This window comes from Melozone crissalis, unplaced genomic scaffold (assembly GCF_028551555.1).
Source record: "Melozone crissalis strain CALT ecotype California unplaced genomic scaffold, PUWL_Pcris_2 ptg000003l_1, whole genome shotgun sequence".
In the NCBI taxonomy this organism is placed as follows: Eukaryota; Metazoa; Chordata; class Aves; order Passeriformes; family Passerellidae; genus Melozone; species Melozone crissalis.
Genome location: NW_026535781.1, coordinates 2,047,740 through 2,067,290, shown reverse-complemented (window position 1 = coordinate 2,067,290; position 19,551 = coordinate 2,047,740).

The window sequence follows — 19,551 nt, the reverse complement described above, 5'->3', positions numbered from 1 at the left end:
CACCCTGGTTTTTGCGAATTTCGCCCTCCGCGCGCGTCTCCTCATCTTCACCCGCGCTGCCCGCGTTTGCCGCTGCCGCCGCGTTGCCGCTTTGCCCGCTGCGAACAAGCGCCCCCCCCGATCCCTTGTCTTCCTGCTCCCCCCCCTCCGCTCCTGACTCCTCTACACTCTCTGGAGTTTCAGGACGCTCTTGGGGTTTGTTGTATTTTTTGATCGGGGGGTTTAATATTTTTTCCTGCTCTCTTTTTTCAAGAGCCCTTTCCCCCTGGCTTTTTAAAGCCAGAGCTAATTTTTTCCCGGAGCTCAGCCCCGCCCCCACCTCTGAGGGTACCGCAGCTTCTCGCTGCTTTTCCAGTCTTTTAGACTGCACTGAGATACCTTGTAACATGATCCTTGCCGGTGAGAGTAGCTTTAACGCTGTCTCATCTTTTCGTTGCTAAAATATACAGGTGCCTATTAATTTCTTGCCAAAACCCCACTTCGAACAACAGACATGTCTCTGCTAGTGGATAATTGAGCCTTGCCCATAGTAACAGCTGTTTTAATTCTTTCTTTGGGATCCCTTCTGTATATAATTCAGCCACACTTTGTAAGGTGGATAAGATTTCCCGTTGTTCCTGGGAGAGTGTGGCCCCCATGATCTTATTTTGGCCTTCTTACCGAATCTGTCGTCAGAGTGGTCTGAAGGCTCCCGTTCTCCGTCCAGCAGATCACGAGAGATGGATCCAGAGGCGCCTTTCTGGTCCCAGTCCAGGCCGCTCTGCTACGAACTGTCTTCGGCAGAAGCTGAGAGATGGAATTCTCAGTGACTGCTGATTTTTGCAGCTCCTCCTGGCCGGTTTTTTCTTTTTCTTCTTTCTTTCTTCAGGCTTCTCTCCTCAGGAGTTATCAGTGCTGTCCTCTTGGCTCTTCAGCTCTTCAGGGCTTTTCACCCCCCGAAAGGTTTGGTGGGAGATAGCCCGCCCAGCGGACGCCAGTTGTCGGATTTTGGGGCTGTTTAGATGGTCTGGAAAAAGCCCAAAGATGGCCTTGGGCCGCCCGGGTTCGAAAGGATGAGAAGAAACTTCAGATCTGTTCTCGGTCTCGGTGTTTATTAATTGCTTATCTAAAAGATTTTCTCTTGGCCTGACAGAGTTCTGCTCAGCAGTCAGCCATGGGCACACACTGAGAGCCCCTGGGGCGGTCACCTATCTTTATACCCGGAGTTACGTATACAATATTTATCATTTTTCTCCAATACCCTCTACCCTTATTAACCAGTGTTCCCCTAGTAAGGTCCAATCCCGGAGTGCCAACATCACCACAGAAAATGGAGGCCTAGAGGAAGAAGAAGAAGGAGAAGGGCACGCCCCAATTCCTCCATCTTACTTCTCTAGACCCCCCTGTACAGAAATCTTAAACCCTGTATCTCACACTCCAATTAACTTGTCCCTTCACCATTCACCCCAGTGAAATCCTCCTATCCTCATACTCATGTCATCTCCCATGTGGGATCAAAGTCCAGCCACCAGACATTTCTGGCAACATTCCAGGACTCCCGAGCCCCCCAGGGGTGGTCTTGTTCACTCTGCCCCTCAGTTCTGAGAGGCTGAGATCCCACACATCTCTGCCTTTCTTCCCCTGTGGCAGCAGTCGAACTGGCAGCATCTACCCGCCAGCAGCACTTGCTCCAAGCTGGGAACGCCACTGGTGGTGCTGATTTCCAGAGGCTTCTGTGTGCCAGGGGAAGCCAAGGCAGGAGCGGGATGAACGGTGCTGGCGCTGCTGCTGCTCTGTGCCAGAGAGCCCCGGCTGGGCAGGGCACGGTGCCCACTGCGCTGCGGGCTCCTTCTCCTGCCACAGCTGGGCACACCTGGCAACAAGGCATGACAACTTGTGGGCAAGCCAAGGGGTTTCTGGGGCTGCACTGCTCTGCACACACCCAGCACACCTGCAGCACAGAATTTTAACCCTCAAACAGGTAAACCAGAGGGAAACAGGTGGAAAAGATTTCATTTCAACCATTCTTTATGCTTCAATAGGAATGACCAAAATGAAAGTTTCCAAGCAGGGCCGATCCACACTGCCAGCTCAGTGTGAGAAAAGAGGCATTACTTTTTTTCAGTGCTGGGTGCATGGGAATCACTTTCCTGAAACATGCACACCCACGTGTTAGTATCCATGGAATTAAGACATTACTTTCATTACTTTTATTCATTACTTTGCTCAAACTCACAGGCTAAACATTCTCAGAAAGTATTTGACATGTTTAAATCCCTTCCCCAAAATTACTTACATTTAGAGTAGGGGTCTCTTGAGGGTCTCTGGGGGTCATGTGGTGAATATCCCATTCCTCAAATTCTACTTTCATGGTTAAGAGCCTTCTTCTCCTTGAATGCATTGCAGCTACCTCCTCAGTAGGCCCACTGTCTTTATTCTCAAGGCTAAGACATCCACTTGCACACATTAACCACTGCTGTGAGAGAAGGTACGATTAAGCACTGCCTGTAAAAGCTTAACAAATTCACAATTTGTTGCACGTCAACACTTCCCCAACATCTCTCGTTCCTTCTCTGGGAATCAAACACAAGCATTTTGTGGTCACTGAGCCCAAGGCCGCCTCCAGCCCTCCTGTCACCCAGCAGCCCTTCTCTCCTCACAAACAGCAGGCCCAGCAGTTCCTTCCCTCACTGCCTCAGTCACCAGCTGTGTCAGGAGTTCTCTGTCACACACTCCAGGACCATCCTGGACTGTTTGCTCTCCGCTGCACTCTGCTGCCAGCAGACATCCCCACCCTGTTCCATGCCCCTTGCAGAACCCTGCACCTGCTGTCCATGGGCATCTGGAAGGGGAGGCACTCACGGCAGAGATGCACCAGCTGCCCTGGGCAGGAACCAAAACCCTCTGGTGGCACAGCTGCTGGCCTGTGTCTGGCACAGCTCTGCACGCCCCACTCCTCACGGGCTCTGGGCTGGAAATGCAATTGCACTTTCTGCCTCATGGAGAAATACCAGGGCTGCACAAACAACGGCCAGCAGGCCACATCCCAAAGGCACTGCAGCATGGAGTTGAGAAGGAAGAAGACCCTTCCCCAATTCCTAACCATACCAATTCCTAACCCCATACCATTGGGACTTTAACCCTACCCCTACCATCTGGGCTGGAAATGCAATTGCACTTTCTGCCTCATGGAGAAATACCAGGGCTGCACAAACAACGGCCAGCAGGCCACATCCCAAAGGCACTGCAGCATGGAGTTGAGAAGGAAGAAGACCCTTCCCCAATTCCTAACCATACGCAATTCCTAACCCCATACCATTGGGACTTTTAATCTTCTGAATGTAGAGTTGATTCACAGGGTGACAAGGGAATCTTCCAATGGAGTTGAAGTTTGGTAGAGTATTTTTTCTGAGTCCTACTCAGACTGTTGATTTGAAAATTCATTTCAAAATATTTTTTTAAAAGGCTGTCCAGTCATATGGTTTTGTTCTAATACTAAAATGGCTAGATGAAATGTACTGGCATTTTAATTGCATCCAAACTGATTAGTCTGTAAAAGCTTTCCTGCAGAATAGCCACTGAACAAGAAATGAAAATCTGTGGACTGTTGACTTTGCAAATTTCTACTAAACTTATCAGACAATGAGGCATTTTTAGTTAGACCATAGAGCAAATTAATTCCTATGGATAACTTGATTTGAATAAACCTGTTAATTTCAAATTAAAACTGCCAGCACATACTAAGTGGAAATCTGAATACTCACTTCTATGAGCTCTGAATTATTAGATAGTCGTTGTTTGCTATGTTAACAAAAATTATCATTCTGGCTATTTTTTTTACTTACAGCCAGCTCTTCAACACTCTTTGTAACATCGGAAAGAGAGTTTGTAGCAATGTGAACCATGGGTTGGTGGAGCATTGCAGAAGGCTCCTATGCCAGCACTAAATGTTCACATTTACCAACGCATCACTTCTTGCCTTTAATTCCAAGCTACAGCTCAGTTCCTGCAGTATAGATTCACACTTGTAGTCTCTATTTGCAGCTGGTTCTTACTTTCCTGTCCAGAAAAAAATCATGCTTGGATCTCAAATCAAAATAAAACAAGGAGACAGTCAGGTTCTAGATAGGTATAGCAAGAACTAAGACATTTTTTCGCAAATATGTTGTAAAGTTGTTTGTACATGCTGCAAAAACGGCAGATTAAAGACTTGCACTCTAACTTGCAAGCTGAGCTTTGCCTGTTCTTTCTGGACTGATTTCTTGAGGCCAGACACTGAACCTAATCAGTAAGAAAATCAAAACCACAGGAGTAGTTTGGAGAATATTGTAAATTATTCTGTCATGATGCTTTTTGCCTACAAGTTCTGGCCATCATCCGATTGGAGTAATTAGAGGAGATGGAAGCCATCACACTGTGCCTGTGCACACAATTCCTTCCCAGGAGAAATCCATGAAGCAACGCTGAAAAATCCACACCAGCAGCTGCTGCCACACAGTCATGAAGCAGAGAATTTGTATTTCTGCTACACTTGGACAGCTGAAGATGCCTCTGCTGAGCTAATTTTAGTGACTGCCCACCACAGATTAGACCTTGTGGTCAGTCTCCAGCAAGTCAGGGCAGGTAATATTCTGCCTAAATGAAGTAAGTCTAGCAATACATAGACCATGGAGCCTGAGGAAAGCCAGCAGCTGTGGGAGATTTAATTTGTTTCTGTATCTTTCTTTTTACTAATTTCTTGCAGTCAATTAGTTAAAGAATGGAAACTTTTGGCATACCATTGGCTGAAAGGTTGGTCAATCTTCCATTCATGACTCCTCTGAAAGCATCACCCCAGTGTTTTTATCAGTAGCTCTTCCATCATGATGGCTCACACAGCATTTCCTGCAGCTCTTGCTGGAGTCAGGGAAAGGCACCAGGAGAAGGGAGAGAAAGCTGTGTGCAGAGGCTGTGTCAGATAAAGAGACATTTGTTTCCTCTGATTTGGCTGAATGGCTGCAGGAACCTTGCTGGCACTGCTGGCGGGGTGGCCTTTTGCAGGGCTGGGCAGAGTTTGGGGCCCAGGATCCCTCCTCTTGGTGGGACACCAGGGTGAGCAGCCCCTGTCCCAGGCAGGAGCAGAGGTTCTGTGGCTCTGCCCTGGGCACAGGGATCTGCCACTGCCATGAGCTCCTGCCGCGGCTCCTCTGGGGCAGCTCCTGCTCTGCAGTGATGATGGGCGCAGATGGGGGTGGCTGCAATGGAGGGTGGCTTCCAGTGGGCTCTGCTGGTCTGCCACACTGGAGCCAGCAGAGCTTCTGGAAGGAGTCTCCTCTTGTGAGCTGCTGGAGCTGGAGCTGGCACTGGCCACAGCGCCGCTGTGTTCATCCCTGACAGGACCAGAGCACAGCAGCCTCTGGGCCTCCTTGCTGCACGATGGCAGTGAGGAGGCCATGGACCAGAGGTTCAGTATGTGTGACTCAGCTTCCTGATAAACTGTGCTAAGAAAACCCTGCATCCCTCCTGACAGATCTAAGAAACTCCAAGAAATCTGTTGGCACATTGGGAACTCAGAATTGTTTCCATTTTGAACAATTGTCTTATGAGTGCTTTTGATTGTTTTTGTCATTTTGTGTTGATTCAGTTGATCCTTCAGAGAAGCTTTCCTAATAATATAATACATGGGGAATTGTGGACACCCTGGCGGGGGGGAGCATTCCCTGGTCAAGGGAGACACAAGAAGTTTCCCTCTAAAAGCTGTTAGACCCCATTGGCTCCTTCCCCTGTTCCTATGTTAGACCCCACTGGCTCCTTCCCCTGTTCATGTGTCTGTTCCTGCGTTCCTGAGCCACACCTTCCCTATTCCCTGATTGCCCCCCTTATCTTTGTACTGCCCTGAGATCAGGATCAGCCCCCAGGCCCCTGTAGAGACAAAGTGAGACCCTCTGTGTGTGGCTGCTGGGACCTGAACATCTCCCTGCAGAGCTGAATAAAACATCTGTGGAGATTATGCAAAGGTCCTTTTAGCTTCTTTACCCTGGACTATGCTAGCAGCAATTCAGACTGCTCCAGAGGAGAAGCTGCAGTACTGGCACCAAGATTTGGGCAACTTGACCATAGGCACAGAGGGCGTGCAGGATGCTGCTCTATGAATTCCTTAACCAGCCATCTCTGGTGCTGGCATATTCCCTCCAGCTTCTGGTGCAGCCAGGGCCACCTTTGGTCCAGCAGATGACATTGTTATTTGAAAAATTCGGCCCACACCTTGGGCAGGAGGCCATGCACAGGCTCTGGTCCTGCAGCCCCTGCTCAGCTGGGGACAGTGTTCCCTGTGGGGAAGATGGAGCAGCCATCACAGGGTCTGGGGGGCTGCTTTCAGCAAGGGGGTCAGGCTCTCTCCCTGCTGGACTCTAGCAATTGTTTAGGGGAGCTGATGGCACATTGTATGTAGTCCTGTTCATCCTACTCAGAAAACATGACAGCTTCTATCATTCTTCTGCAGAGTGGGCATGCTGGATTTCTCTTTGCCCACTGCAGGATGCAGCCCAGGCAGAACTGGTGGTGACAGGGCAGAGAAAAGCTCACATCCTTCTTAGTGACCTGGCAGATGGGGCAGCTCCATTCTGTCCCCATGGCCATGTCTGTCTGTCCCAGCAGCAGGGAAGAGCTGAGGACCATGAGCTGCTCTCATTTGCAATCTTGCTTGGCCAGAGCCCAAGCTCAAGCCAGAGTGGTCCAGGCTCTGTCAGTGCCCAAACATAGGCAGAAAGGGATGTTGTGTCACAACCCATTCCTTGGTGAAGGAGGTCCATAGCAGCCTCAAGAGGCACCTCAGACACTCAACAGTCAAGGCAGTAACATATGGACAGGACACAGATGGCAGTTCATGGCTGGGAGAGCATTCGTAGACAGATCCAAGGACAAATTTCCCAGGAACTCTCCACAGCTCTGGGATCTGCCCATCAGCTCTGTCAGAAGCTTCAGCAGAACAACCAAAGTCCTAAAAAGCAGCTTCCAGACACTTTTCCTACCATCCTGCCTGAGCAGCCAGGTTGCTTGCTGCAAAACACTCTTTTTCTCCTCTTCCCCAATGCCCTGTGGACACTTGCAGCCAAAATAAAAAGCTCCTGGCCCTCTGCGTGATGTGATAGTACAGTTTTTATATTTCCATGCTGGGATGAAAGAAAGCTGTGCTGTGGGTCAGGAGAGGCCAGGACCCACTTGGCCTTCCTGCAGGCTGAGGGGGTCCCAGCAGACATCCTGCTGCATTTTTAGGGAATGTGTGAGGAGAATGGAGGGGGTGACAGAGAGGCCGAGATCATAGAGTGGAAACTCAGCTCAGAGAGCCAGTGCAGACTCTCCCTGCTGAATGCCTGCTGGGGCTGGCAAAGAAGGAAAAGGCCCCAATAACAGCCCGGTGGCACTGTGTCTCAGGGACAGGTACAGGGAGGTGACAACAAACAGCAGCATGGCCCGGTCTCACAGCTCCTAGGAAGCAGTGACAGAGGGGCCTCATGTGCCAGAGATTTCAGAAAGGCTGTCTTCTCAAATGGCCACTCTGAAACCCCTCTCTTTGCCTCTTGGGTTTGTGAATGCTTTTGACAGCCACAGCATCCTGGGGCAACGCGTTCCACGATTTCATTAAGCACTCCTTGAAAAGCACCTCCCATTGTTCAACTGAGCTGCCAGCCTAGTCATTTCAGAGGGTGCTGCCTTGGTGGAGAGAAAAATCAATCTTCTGCCTTCCAGGGAGCTGAAGGAGAAGGGACTCTTCAGCATCAAACACCTGGCTGGGTCCCATTCAGAGGTCCTGCTTTGTAGACTTGGTGAAGTTTGCTTGGCAGTTACCAGTGTGGTAAATAGGTATGATTCGTGCTGATAAAAATTGAAACAGCAATCAATATTGATACAGTAACTAATATCTGGAAATAATAAAATAAGTTAAAAATAGTAATGCCAAAGAAGAGAGGGAAAGGAGGGGCTCCACCCCCCTTTTCCCAGCAGATGTTCTCAAGGACCACAGGAAAGAAACTGAAGATACAGTTGCTAAAACTGACCAAGAACCTGGTTGGGTCCAAGAAAATGTTAATTATAAGGGACTTATTGCTTTGATATGTAGATGTAGTGATACGTTAGTCTTGGCTTACATTGTATTGGCTTGGTGCGCATGTGTAATCCAAAGGTGAATTAAAAGACTACAGGGCCTTCATCAGTGACGACCCCCAAAGACTTGTGCGACCACCAAACCGAGTGGTGGCACATGCGTGGTAAAGGTGGTAATGAAGGCGGAGAAAGAAAAGTGACGAACCGAAAATGGGAGGAGATGGCATTGACACATGGCATATAAGGGGTGATTTTCACTTGGCAAGCTTGTACGTGAAGTGGCAAGTGTCATTGAACCCTGCACTCTGTACCCCGCGATATCTCCTGCTTATGCGCTATTATTGGAACCAAATTATCCCTTCTTTTAATCAAATTATATTGTATCCAATTTTATATTTTTCATCTTAATTATTTCATTAAAATTGTTACTACTTTAAATATTGTTTAGGTCTTTTTAATGATGGGATAATTGGGCAAACATAACACCAGCGAGGTGAGAACATTGTTCTGAATTGTCCCCCATACTTCATACACGGTGTGTAGAGTAGGTATGTGCTTGTTCATCTCCATGTGTGCTCAGGGTCTGCCTTCATTTCTGGTTTTAGACCTAAGATTTCTAATGTCTGTCAGCTATCTGTAGGATCTGTGGGTACATGCAGCTGTATTTACTGGCAGGTCGGGTATCTGACACTCATCTTTGAGTGTGGTGCCTTTATAATGCAATGTGCAAATGAAAAATTGAGACACTAATGATGTTATTTGCCAGAGTCCCAGTCTCTGTCCAAGTTGTAATTCAACACCGCAAATTATTCTGTAGACCTGAGCCTGTGTTTTCTGTTTCCTGGCTGAGTGCTTCAACTGCTGGTGTTGGTTTTTTGAACAGGAGCACCTGACTCTTTTATCTTTATCACTTGTGCCTTTATGATTTGAAAGCAGCCCTTGCTTTAATTTTTTAGTAAAAGGGCCTAAAATCAAAGCTGTGGACATTTTAGAAGGGTTAAGTAGAACACTGAATGAAATTTTTATTTTAGGCCTGCAGTGAGAAGGTCTGAGGCCAGAAATTGGTGCCAGAGTAAGTGCCTTTCTGTGCTTGTGCTCTCCTGCTCTTCTTGTACTTGTATGTTCCTCTGGACACAGTGGGATGTGTTGTCATTTCCTGGGACTTCTGTTGAAGGCAACTGGTTTTCTTTCCAAGGTGATTCCTATGTTTCCCCTCATGGCTTCCCCAGGTGACCAACCTCCGTTCCAAGGTGTCCTGCTCTGCCATTGTCACTCTGGGAGAGCTCTCTGTGACCTTGAAGAAGGACATGGACTCTGAGGTGGATGAGGTTGCTCGGCTCCTTCTCCAGATGGTGTCCAACTCCCCAGAATTTGTTCAGAAAGCAGCCAGTCAGACCCTGGGGATCATGGTGGAGAATGTGACTCCTGCACGAGCAATGACTGCCTTCATGGACATGGGAGTCAAGTAGGTTCTTTTTCTTTTAGTGATATTCTTCACCTTTGTGTGTGTGTGAAGGAGAAGGGATGAGACAGAGAATGGGAATGGTGGGAGGGAAGGGTCCTGTATCCTGCATCTCCTGTGAACTCAGTGACTTGATTCTCCAACCAACCTCACTTCTTTCTTCTTGTCACCTATTTCTGCCCTCCTGCAGCCTATTGGTTCTCAGAATCACAGAACTGTAGAATATGGCGAATTGGATGGGCCCATCAGGACCATCAAGTCCAGCTCCTGGCCTTGCCCAGAACAGCCCAAGGGTCACACCAAGTGCCTGAGATTGTTGTCCAAATGCTCCTTCAACCCTGTCAGGCTTGGTGCTGTGACCACTGCCCTGGGGAGCCTGTTCCAGTGCCCAACCACCCTCTGGGTGAAAAACCCTTTTTCCTGATGTCCAAACTAAAGCTCCTCTGACTCAGCTTCCTGCTGCTTCCTGGAGTTCTCCCAGTCTGTCAGATTTTCCTAGATGTGGTGATCAGTGGGGAAGGGAAAGTGCCTGCAAAGGCCAAGGATAGAGCCTTGTGCTTTTGTGGGAAGAGGGACAATTGCAATTGCAGCTGTGAGCAGTGTTCGGTATTTCACAGCTCTAACCAGAGAGGCCCTGGGAAAACCATGTCTCCTCATGATGCCATTAACTTGAGAAATGAAGAGGGTCCTTGCTGGGGCATGGAGCACATGGGGGACAATCTGCTGGGTGTGGCACAGCCTGCACTGCAGGTGCAGCTCCTGCCAAAGGACTCTTGTATGACTGTCCTGGCCTTAGAGCTCTACTTTCTATTCCAACTGATGTTTCATGTTAGACTTGAGATGATGAATCACTTTACAGGCGCCTTCACAGGCTGACTGCCATGGGACAGTTGGAGCAAATGCTGCCTTAAATGTTGGTGCTGGGCCTGCTAGTTCCCAAGAGACACTCTCTAGAGCAGGACAGCCCGGCTAAACTGCCTGCCACCCTTTCCTCAGCTTTGCAATAGGGTAAAACATTCAGATGGATCCATTGCCAAGCCTCACAGAAGAAACAGGCTGCATTGCTAGATATTCTGCAACTTCACGGCCCACAACGTGTTTTCCCTGCATTTGTTGTTTTCCAAAGTTCTGCAGATTTGGGGATAAATGGCTGGAAAGAGCCTCAGTCCGGCTGCAGCTCTGTGTAGTGAGTGACCTCTGATGGGTCAGCATCAATTGTTCTTAATTTCTAAATTATTCATGTGTCATCTATTTTATTAATCTTTCTCAGAGTAAATACCGTGAAAGAAATTGAGTATCAGACAGTGCAGGGAGACTGAATTCTCCCTCTTCCATGCAGGCAGGCCTTGTGTACAATGCTACCTTTGTGTTTCCCTGAGGCCAGAACCTTGTGCAGGTGCCTGAAGGTGCAGGGAGAGCCCAGGCTCCTTCCCCCAGCAAGGGCAGGGAGCAGCTCTGGCCAAGGCCGGCGCTGCTGCTGCTCCTTGTCCCTGTGCCCAGGGTTTGCTCTCTCCTCCCCAGCAGCCGCCCCGCCCCGGTGCGCGAGTGTGCGGCCCAACTCCTCCTGTCCCTGATGGAGAGAATTGGAGTCACCCAGCTCGCAGGCACAGCCAGGGCTGAGAGGCTGCCACACGTGGCAGGGAAGTTTGCTCAGGACTGCCACAAGGACACAAGGTAATGATCTTCATTTCACCTCCCAAAACAGGAAAACCGCTTTGTGTCTGGCTGTAAAGGTGAAACCACACAAGAGTGGAAACTAAAGGGAATATGAAGTTACCTCATCGTGTGAATAAAGGTCATAGAATCATGGAATATGCTGAGTTGGAAGGGACCCATCAGGGTCATCAAGTCCATCTCCTGGCCATGTGCAGTGACTCCAAGAGTCACTCCATGTGCTTGAGAGCATTGTCCAAACTCTTCTTGAGCTCTGTCAGCCTTGGCACTGTGACCACTGCTCTGGGCTGCCTGGGCAAATGGCTGTACTGGGAAACCTGAGGTTGGCCAGAAAAAAGGAGCATAGCCACCTTTTTCCTGTGGCTTGAAGGATTCTTTACTGAGATCAAAAGATCTCAGATCAGCCAGTCCAACACTTTTGTTTAGCCTCAGGTGCACAACACAAAGCCCAAGTGTTGGCTAATGCTCATCACTGAAGGATCCCAAACATCCATTTCTCATTAGCTTCAGACTATCCTAGAAATATTTCAGGGGTCTTTAACCAACATATTCAGTCTTTCTAAACCTGTTCTGCAGATTTCTACAATGCTGTTATCTGCGGCTCAGTGAACTCCACATTTCTTCTTGAAGAAAACAGAGGTTTCCTAGTGGCAAAATCAACCCAAACCACCAAAATCCCCTTCCTTTGGTGATTCAATTCCCATGAATAGCTGCCAAGAACACCAGAACAACTAGCTGTCCCTGTGCATACCCATAGTATAGAATAATCAATAGGATGCATGAGGTGTTTTGTCCTGGCTTCCCTGCCAGTTAAAGAAAGGCAAATTATTGTGCAATGGCAGCAAGACACGGCTAATAGTCTCTGACAACAAAGCAGATGTGTTTTGCTTGTTCCCTGGGATCCTTTGATGCCACAGAAGCACAGCCCCAGTTTCAGAGTGAAATGCTATTTTTCTGTTGCCCCATATTCTCCTTTTGCCTCTTGTGTTCAGCTGACAGCACTGTGCAGTGTCAAGTGAGGTAAATCTCCCTCTTTGCTGAGTAGGTAATGCCTTCTCATGCAGGGATTGCACCTGATGAGTTTAAGGGATCAGCCTCTTCTGTTAACACTCTTCCTTTGTTTGTTCACTTTTCTTTTGTTTCCTTCCTTCCTGCCTTCCTTCCTTAGGCATTATGGACAGGAGATGGTGAAGATGTTGCTCAATCATCAACAATTTAAAATGCTTTTGGAACAATCTCTTTTCCCCCCGTGACCTGGAAGATATTCTGAAAAGAACTCAGAAGAAAGTAAGTGCTTGGCAGGAGAAATGTCTCCTTTGTGCAAGTATTGCCTCTGCTAGTATGAAATCAAAGATACCAAATCTGTCTTCAGCTCATTCCTGTTCTGCTGAATCATTTTGCTCCTGGGAATGAGCTGTTAATCCTGAGCCTGTTCATCTGCAGACCACAAAGGAACTGATATTATTAGGGAAAAGTGGGGTTTTGAATATTTTCAATATTGGTCACAAAGAGGAAAGGGAAAGAGGAGAAAATGGATTTACATTTAAGTGTAAGCCCCCACCATGCTCTCCCTACTCTGCCCCCTGTAAAGCAATTAAGTGAGAATTGTGCTTCTGAAGATACAAGAGTCTTTGCAAAGGACACTGGAAGTAGTAGTGCCAAGAAAATTCCCAAATTTACAAAAGATGTCCAAGTCAATCCTAGTTACTACAATGACTGACTGTCTGTCTTTTGGGAATACTGCCCTGCTGTCCAGCCCTGTGGGGCTGGAAGAAGCTTGGTGAATTCAGCAGCATCGAGTGAAAAATCCTTTGTTTGTTTGGGGCAGGATTTTATATTTTGTTATCAACATTACAGAAGGGAGCCTGCCTTTGTGCAGGAGCAAGGAGAGTGAGTGTTGAACCAAATCAACTTCTAACACAATGGGCCAACCCCCAAAAGAGTCCAATTTTTTCCGTTGATTCCTTTACAAACACTTGTTGCCTACCTATTTGCATTATTCCCATTTATGCTCAAGACTAAGAAATTTGGGATTTTAGACTGCTGCTCAGTCTGGCAGCACCCATAACCTGCCTTGGGCTATGGAATACAAAGACTTGGCATCACTGAATCTCTGGTCTGTTTCCATCTGTAAGTTAGGAAATGTTTCCCTAAGCCTTGGTAGCAGTGATCCTGGTTCTAACTTGTGTTTTCAACAGGGAATTTCCTGTTTTATATTCTAAGGATTGATGGGGTTTCTCTGTGTCTTTGTAGGGGATGGAACACCAGAAGGCTGAAGGCCCATCTGTCAAGGAGCCGGTGAAGGAGAGGAACGATGGCTCAGAGGAGCCCCAGGCCACATTGTCTGCTAGCAAATGGTACTGAGCACTTTTGTCAGATGTGACAAAGCACATGGCAAGCTTTACATGTCTCTTCCTCAGGAAAAACTTTCTGGCAGAGATGACCAATGCCACAGATTGTTTCCTTTCCCTACAAATGCTCTAGGATAAAAAATGTCTACTTGTGCATTGTGCTGAACACAACTTCTCTGGAGGGGTTTCCACAAAAATGGAGAGACAAAAAGACACTCATTGGCTGCAGCTCAGACGATCCAGTGCAGTGGCAAGGGCAGTGTTGTGGAGGCTGGGAGAGGGCCAAGTTTCTGCTGCCTGACTTGGGACAAGTAAATTCAAACAGTGTTGTAATCATATTGCTGTGTATCATATTTCCAGAGTCTCATACCTTCTGGGGGGTTTTCTCACAGCAGTGTTGTTGTTGCTCCTCAGCCAGGGCTCCTCTGCAGCCCTCCCTGAATGCCTCACCCCCTTTTATCCCAGCTACCTCCACGGGCTACAGCTGCTGCCCAATTAAGGGCATCACAGTTGCAGCCCATTTACAATAACTAGAATCAGGGCAGGGTCATTTATACAATACAGAGATCTTTTACTGCCATACATATATTTACTCAGGTTCCTATAAAATAGGGCTTTTTTTTAATCTGAGTGGAGTCGTTTTCAGATGGATGTTTTGATGAGAAATCTCAGTCTGGAAGCAAGATGCCATTCCATAAAGATGCAGTTCTCATCTGTGAGGTTTGGCCTGGCTGAATCATGGTTTTCTTTCCCTCAAACAGTACCAAGTTTGAGTAGTAAGTAGCAAGGCAATTCCTGAACAACTTCAGTCAACGGGTGTCTGAATGTGGACTTTTTGCCTTGATATTCCTGTCCTTCATGTAATTTGCTTGATGGACAGCATGTTTGGTTTATTTCCCTCTGTGCTGCAATCAGCATTTAAGACAGGAATTTGCTCCTTGCTGTCTCTTCATGGCAGTTGCAGAGCTGCTTGTACCTGTTCTCCTCTGACAGCAGAGGGGATTTATTTAGCTCTGTCCTGCTCAGCAGTGGCAGGAAAGTGACCACATGCCTCAGTAGCATAGCTACCATCTTCCTGTGCTCATGGAAGAGGCAGGTTGATCAGGAGAATTGTTCCCAGTGGGGTGTGCATCTAGTCTCTCTGTTCCCAGTGAAGCTGTGCATCTAGTCTCCAGGGAAGCAAATGAAATGTGAGCGTAGTTCTGGGATGTCTGGCTTTTGTTTTTATCTCTGTTACTGATCTTCTGAATCCTTCAAATATGGCCCTGTTTATCTGTTCAGATGCATCTGAGCTACTTTTGCAGATTGTCATGCCTGGTTGTAGAAACACTTCTCCAGAGTGATGAGTTCCCTTATTCTAAGAAACACACATCCCATATGAGGAGGCATTTCAACTTGGCAGTAGTGTCTCTCTTTCTCCACAAAGCAATGTGACCTGTGTGCCCTGGCAGCCATCTGAAGATAGATCAGATGCACCTCATCCTTGGTTTTCCTGAGTGAGAACTGGGGAGAATGTCACTTGCAGATTGTCTGCCATAACGATTAACATGAAGTTATGTGTTCTTCAGAGCCTCGTGATTTTCCAGCTTGAAATCACAGGATTAGGAAAGCTGCTCAAGATGTTTTGCTCACAATTATTTGAAGGTATTGTCTGTGGCTGCAGCTCTCTCCATAGAGAGCAGCAGGCACAACTTTGCCAGGCGTTGTCCTGGGGAAGGATTTTAGAAGATCAGAGAAAAGAGTGAGAAACAATTCTTATCTTCACTTGCTGCACCCGTTGTTGTGAACATGTGGAATGTGATATGGAGATTTGTTTACCAAAGGGTAATTTCTTAATTGGCCACTGGTGATGGTGTTTGGATTCAATTGACCAATCTGGTCTGTCTCTATCAGACTGTCTCTAAGGGCAATGAGTTTCAGCACAGCATAGAATAGCATAGCATAGTATAATAAAGTGATTGATCAGCCTTCTGGAATCACGGAGTCAATGCTAATTATTTCCTTGATGGGGATGCCATGCTACGATAATTATCACCACCAGGTCCTCATTTGGTTTTATTTTCCAGGGTGAAATCTCCCTCTGATGGACACCTCCTACACTGTGCAAAAGCCCAGGTCACGTCACCTCCACCTGTGGAAGAAACGGAGCTGCTCCAGAAGCTTTACCATCTCCTGGAAGCCAAGGGGTTTCAGACAAGGATGGAAGGAGTGGAACTCCTCCTAGACCTGTGCAAAACCAGCCCCCAGCTCATCTCCACTAACATTGCCCAAGTATGTAGGGTATCTTCACTGCTCCTTTCCTTTAGCTCCTTTCCTAAGCCTGTAGCAGCAAAGTTAATTCAGTGTGTCTTGGCACTCCGTCCTGGCTGTCTGGGACACTCTGGTCCCTCTTACCCAGAAAAAAATTAATTCAGGTCCAGGCTTCAGGACAAGTTATTTCAGTCCAGCTGTATTTGTCTGGCGGGTGCCTATTGATGCTGTTCATCAGATGATGGCAGAATTTTCTGCTGGTGTAACTGCTGCTCTCTCCTACTCCCAGCTGGGTGAAGTGAAGGGAATCCAGCCCCTGAAAGCATGGCAATTGTTCTCTAGTCCAAAAATGGGTTTGCATAGGGAAGAGAAGTATCAGGCTGGGTTGGTTTAAACCCAGTTGCTTTTTTTAAGAACACTTCTATATACTCCATCTTGTCTTACACAGGCACAGCTCTGGCTCCTCATTTCCATCCTTGTTCCTATTCCTCTTGGTAAAGACAGTGCTCTCCCTTCTTGGGGGTCTGTTTTTCTCTTTGGAAAAGGAAGAAAACAGCTAAGGACTCATCTCTGCCTTCTCCTCCCAGTAGCTGCTTTTTCCCTTTTTCCAGGAAAAGGTGCCTGATAATGAGGCGTTCAAGGGACTGAACCTGCTCTAATGAGAGCTGTACAGCACATGACATTTCAGAAGTCCACTTGTTACTTAGAGAAATGGTCTGGATCCTGGAAGAGTTGATCATAGCCCTGCACTTCTCCAGACACTGCCTCTGAGACAAACAAAAGAAAACTTAGATCTCCTCCAGCCATGGTAAAATCATAACTGCCCTCAGTACTTGAGGCAACTGTATAGAAAACCGGGCATTGTAAACATCTGCTTCCATTCAAAGCAAAGGTACTCTTTAGCATTAATAAATGGAATTAATTTAATGATTTATAGATGGAGAGAAATACCATAGGAACTATTCTGTCCCCAGCCAAACCTCTTAAAGACAGAAGAAAATCTTTCAACCAGCATGAGGTTGTGCCACCATTCCAGTGAGTTGCCCACAGGAAAACAGAGAAATTGTGCAAGCGAGTGCTGACCTGACAGAAAGGATCACTTTCATCTTTGACATTGCTGACTGCTACAGCCACTCTTCAAACAAGGACATTTGAATGCAGCTTTCACGTTGCTGGTTCTCTTCACAGATTTTTGACTATTTTGTCCTGAGAATATCTGACAGCCACAAGAAAGTGAAGCAGAGGGCGCTGGATGTGCTGGCTGAAATCACAGGAGCCCTGAAAGATGCCCTGAACCCGGTGATCATTGGTTTGGTGGAGGGAATAACAAAGAACCTGAACTCAAAGGATGCCAGGGTTCGTGGGGCAGCTGTGAAAGCACTGGAAGAATCCATTGCTCATTTGGGTAAGGCTGAGCCCTGGCAGGGACTCTCCTCACCTTCGTCTCTGTCTCTCCTGCACAAGAGAGCGCTGAGTGCCTTGACAGCTGCTCTTGTCTGTGGAACACTGCAGCTGACACCCACCAGAGGCTGTGCAGGTGCAGTCCTTATGCACCATCCCCAACAGGCTGGAATGGGATCGGCATTTCCCAACAGTCCCAGGAGCCCTTGGCTCTGTGCTGCTTGTCTGAAGAGCAAGTCCTGGGCTACAGCTCTGCTACAGTTCAGAGGCAAAGGGGGTTTGGAGTTTGCTTGGGCCCCGTCTGACTTCCCAAATGAACAGCTTTGCTGTTGGCATGAAGGGACACTGACCCATCAGAGCTTCTGCAGAGCAGCCACCTGGGAGGCTCTACATTAGAGGCATTAGCTGCCTATTTTCCACTTTTCTTCTTTTCTTCTATTTTCAAAGGGGAACTTGTGATTCACCAAGTTCATTTCTTTAGAACAAAGAGGTATACACCCAGCTGTCAAGGATGCCTTGTTCCACCTGTTGTTTTGCATGGGGCAAGGTGGCCACAGCAATTAACTGCATAGGCAAGGGCTGGTCCAAATTCCTTTGCCACACACATTTATGTCAGCTCTGAAAATTCCGTACTGGTGGAATATGCCTGAACAAAGGAGTGTTGAAGAGGCAGGTCTTCAAGAGGAGTTTCCACTTTCTCCTCCCCAGCTGCTTTGTGATCTCAGGAACTGCCTGACTCAGTGCCTTTCTGTGACCCAAGTATGGGGCTCTTCCTTTTTGCTCTGGGGTGCAAAACCTTTCCACTGCTTCCATGTGACTGAACTCTTGAGGTCCCTGATGTGAAATGTTTTAACACAGCTCCTGCTACAGCAGACAAGTTTGGATTTACAAATGTGAATGGAGAGCTTATCTTTTGGAATTTAAAACCCTGCCAAGTATGCTGGAAGGAAAGAAGAATAGGATTCAAACATCTGCAGAAATGTGCTTGATTTTATAAAATGGGGTTGGCCCTGCCCTTTCTCCTATGACCTGAGGAAAGTGAGCAGAAACGTGTGTTTCCCTTGTAGATAAAGTGTCACTGCTGAAAGAGTCCAGCCACCAATGGAATCACCTGAGTGGCCAAGCCCTGCTGGATGTCACCGAGCGTATCACAGGTACAGCCTCCCCTTCTGAGCCAAGAGCTCTTCCCAGGGAGCATTTACAGGCAATGCCTGTGAGCAGACAGCAGAGCAGCTCCTCCAAACCAGGAGGTGCTGAGCGTGTCCCTGCTGCCCCATAGCCAAGGCAGGTGGGTTGGGCAGGTTTTCCCTGGCTGCTGCAGAGTTGGGCAGCACCTGAGATGGGGGCAGCGCTCGGCCTGGGGCTGAGCTCTCACTGGGGCATCTCAGAACCACCTCCAGCAAAGGGAGGGCTAAAAATGCCCCAGCTGGCTCCTCTCTGGGAAGCTCAGGGACATCTGTGATCTTTGAGGGGAAATGGTGGCCAATGCTGTTTCAGGGTATCAGTTTGTTTTGTCCTCACAGAACTCTTGTTTTTCTCTTGGAAAGTTTTGAGGCTGAACTGTGCAGGGCCTGGGGGTCACAGCTTAGGTCAGAACTCAACAGAGGTATCAGAGGCACAGGTTTACTGCAAGGCAGCCTCTGGGGCACAGGGACAGAAGCAGAGTGCTGAGGCTCCCTGCCTGTGCTGTCACAGTGGCCTTGGACTGAGCCTTTCAGGGTGTGCAAACAGTGTCTGCCTGTGTCAGCGCTGTCCAAAATGCTACAAATGCAGCTGATAATTGATTCCTCAGAGGAGCTTGCTGTGTCAGCAATAGCCAAGGAATGGAAAAAGGATAATCTCAATATATAGCAGAGAGGATGATTGATAGCCTTGCTTTAACTGGGGCTAAATCTACTGCTAATTATGCCAACATCTTTAAATGCAAGGTTTAATACACTTTGTGTCTTCATTAGGAATCTGAAAAGGGCATGTTCAGCGATTGGGAATGTCAAAGGCCCTTTAAAGAGCATTTGAATAAAGTAGATCTCCAGCAATAGGGCATTTAGTTTAGCACTTCTTTTGATCTCTTTTTCAAATAAAGGAATTACCCATAAATTAGGACTACTTTAGAAAAAGCAGATGTTCTCTCTGAGATTTAGCAGGACCGGACAGCTGTTCCTCACATTCAGTAGTCACTGATGTCTTTAATTGCATTTAAATTCAAATGAATTCCCATTTTAAAATGGGTACCATAACCCTTTCCTGCTTAGCAGAATTGGTTTTGGGTACTTGCAGGAGCTCTTTCAATGTTGATGACTGCTGGTGGATTAACAGCATAGAGAAAATGAAGTCTCTTCCGCCACAGAATAT